Genomic DNA, 2,918 nt, shown 5'->3' with positions numbered 1-2,918 from the left:
TAGTTTAGGATTAGAGATCGTTACTAAATTAATTTAGTACAAAAATTATTTGCGTCATTACCTTTAATAGGAACTTCGTAATGTACCTTGCAAATAGTGAGAAAAACTACATTTAAAAAGATTTGTGTAGTGGTTAGACACGCTCATTTTAAAACATAGGTCAAGACACATTTTTTACCTGATGCATTTTTAAGGTGAATACTTTTGCATCTTCAAGTCATTGTCACTTATTATAGAACACGAATGTTACTTTTGAAGTAAATTATCACTGAATGTAGTGTTTTCTAAAGATGATCTGATTACTCAGAATTAATTTCTGCGATCGATTAACACTTTTTTAGATTCAAATTTTAATATTTCTCCTTATAGTTGGGGTTTGTGTACGTGGCACTGTTCTGGCAGGTTCATGGAGAGCTTGATACCAGAGTCGGGCAAGCCAGTTCTCTGAGTGCCCAAATTAGACATTTCTACCCCTCGGTCAGTTCCGTTTTACTCCCAAGCCCTAATCGTATTTTCAAATTAAATTAATTAATTCTTGTTATATGATACTGTAATGTAGTTATCAGCAACACTTGGTGTTGGATTGCGCTATGATAAGCATGAGAAGATACGCTACACTGTGCGTGCAAAGAAGACATTCCCTGTCACCGTTGATAAGCTCTTTACTTTAAAATTAATGGGACTTGATCCGTCTTGTGCTTTCATCATGCATGCGTACGAAAGTGTTCATGAAGTTTTCTTAACTGATTGATTTGCTTGTGATGATATTTGATTTTGGCACAGGAGGGTCTTGTGGAGATAAGGGAAGATTATATAGAAGATTCTCACAAAGGGGAAACGAAATCAAGTATGTTCATGGCTTTTTCTGCTTTACAAGGTCTAAGATTATTTTTAGATGAGACAGACTTGCAATACTACTAAAACTCTTAAATTTGGAGCCATGGTGCAAAGGTCAGTAGTTAACGTTCGAAGTTTTGGTTGTAAAATCAACTTCTTGCCAAATTCAAGCTAACCTTACCTACTACACATTCATACTGACCCTTCTCTAGAGTCAGATAACATGAAAGCAAAACTTATATTTTGAGTCTCTTTATCTTGATCTGTGGACTGATTTTTGCATCCATTGTTAATTTAAGAAAAGATTCATGAAGTCATCTAACTTGAACCATTCTACCATTGAAGAGAGTAGCACAAGTAATATGCTTATGTATATTTTTTTTCTAGCATCTTTTATTGATGTATTGGCTCCGGCAGAACTTGAAGGAATTTTCATGAGCCACCCTTCTATTGAAGATGCAGCTGTTGTCCCGTAAGTATACATATATAATTATATGTATCTTTGAAATTAATTAAGCTAGCTATTAGCTAATAACAATTATTGAGTAATAATAAGTAATTAAATGGTTTGTTGCACACACATGCATATATAGGCAAAAAGATGATGTAGCTGGTGAAGTTCCAGTTGCTTTTGTGGTGAGGTCATCAAATGATCCTATTTGATCATATTACTGAAGATGCTGTCAAGGACTTTATAGCTAAACAGGTAAATGATTTATATTTGATTAATTTAATTGTATTTGATAAGAAGATAATTAATTAATAAGACAATGCATGATATTTTGTAATTTAATTGTGGTGAATAGGTAGTATTTTACAAGAGGCTACATAGAGTAATTTTCATTGACGCAATCCCAAAATCTTTAATCGGCAAGATATTAAGAAAAGAACTCAAGGCAACCCTGCTATCTAATGATGTCATTGTGATAATTCGTATACTTTATTCTTTATAATAGATTCAATACTATCTGATTATTTTAAACCAATTTAATTCAATAATCAGTTCATATTTTGTTTAAAGAATATTAAGAATTTAAATTTTAATATAATACAACTCTATACTGCACATGACTTCTTTAACTATCAAGCAGTTTAATAACAGTGTTTCCTCAAGTACAAGAATTGAAATTGGAACCTTCACGACTCCACCACCAAATTAGAACCTTTAAGGGATGTGAATCTTTTTGGTCCTTGGCTGAATAAACAAAGTGCAACTGCAGGAGTAGCTCCTCTCACAAGTCACAACAACAGCATCATGCTTGAATGAGGAAAATTAACTCTTGATTTATAATTTGCTTGATCTGTTGAAAATTCTGATAAGAACTCCCTCCTAATTGTGGATTGGAGTTCAATTTTAGCATCCTGAAGTAGCACTTTAGGAATTAATTTAATGATATGATTATATTCATAGGAAAGTAACTATAATGAGGAACTTGTTTATTGGGATAGTCATCTTATATTTTTGGGGTATCTTTTTATTGAGACAGTGAGATATTGACTAATGGTGTTAAAAAATAACATCCAATTTTATAGGTATCATGTAATGAATATTATGTTTATTTATGTGATTTTTGGCTTTCTTTTTTTCAATTTACAGTGTGTTTGATGGAGTAAATTTAGAAAACAAATCTAAAGCATTTATTTTGCAATGAAAAAATTTAAAAAAAATTCTATTTTACCTTACTGACGGATTTACAGACGGATTTTCTGTCTGTAATCAGAACGTGGGATGATTTTCCAAAATTCAAATTACAGACAAAAAATCTGTCAGAAAATCCGTCCGTCCGTCTGTAATTACAGACAGAAAATCTGTCGGAAAGTTCGTCGCCTTTGGGAAATGGATAGAAAATTTACAGAGGAAAAATCCGTCGATAAATAATTTCTGACGGGGCTTTTACAGAGGGACAAAATCCGTCGGTAATTTCGTTGGTAACTAAAAATCCGTCTGTAATAAAGACCAAATCCGTTTGTAAATCTGTCTGTATTAATCTATTTTCTAGTTGTGTAGTGGCTAAAGGTGGCCATCCGTTGACCTGCGAGTGCTTGCTCGACACGTAGCACTGGTCATTACAGGAGAAGCT

General features: G+C 32.9%; 1 long non-coding RNA gene across 6 annotated transcripts; it reads left to right on the top strand.

Moving 5' to 3' along the window:
* LOC107640587 lies at positions 359–2,427 on the top strand. Of its 6 annotated transcripts, none has more exons than XR_002362936.1 (6): positions 359–477; positions 560–619; positions 784–847; positions 1,225–1,309; positions 1,431–1,543; positions 1,940–2,423. It is a non-coding gene; the product is annotated as an uncharacterized LOC107640587 (long non-coding RNA). The 6 variants fall into 6 exon arrangements; XR_002362935.1 differs by having other exon boundaries at positions 784–951; XR_002362938.1 differs by having other exon boundaries at positions 560–847; positions 2,058–2,427.

This window comes from Arachis ipaensis, chromosome B05 (genome assembly GCF_000816755.2).
Source record: "Arachis ipaensis cultivar K30076 chromosome B05, Araip1.1, whole genome shotgun sequence".
NCBI classification, from domain to species: Eukaryota; Viridiplantae; Streptophyta; class Magnoliopsida; order Fabales; family Fabaceae; genus Arachis; species Arachis ipaensis.
Note: the sequence above shows the minus strand (reverse complement) of the source record. Positions and strands in the feature narration are given on the sequence as shown.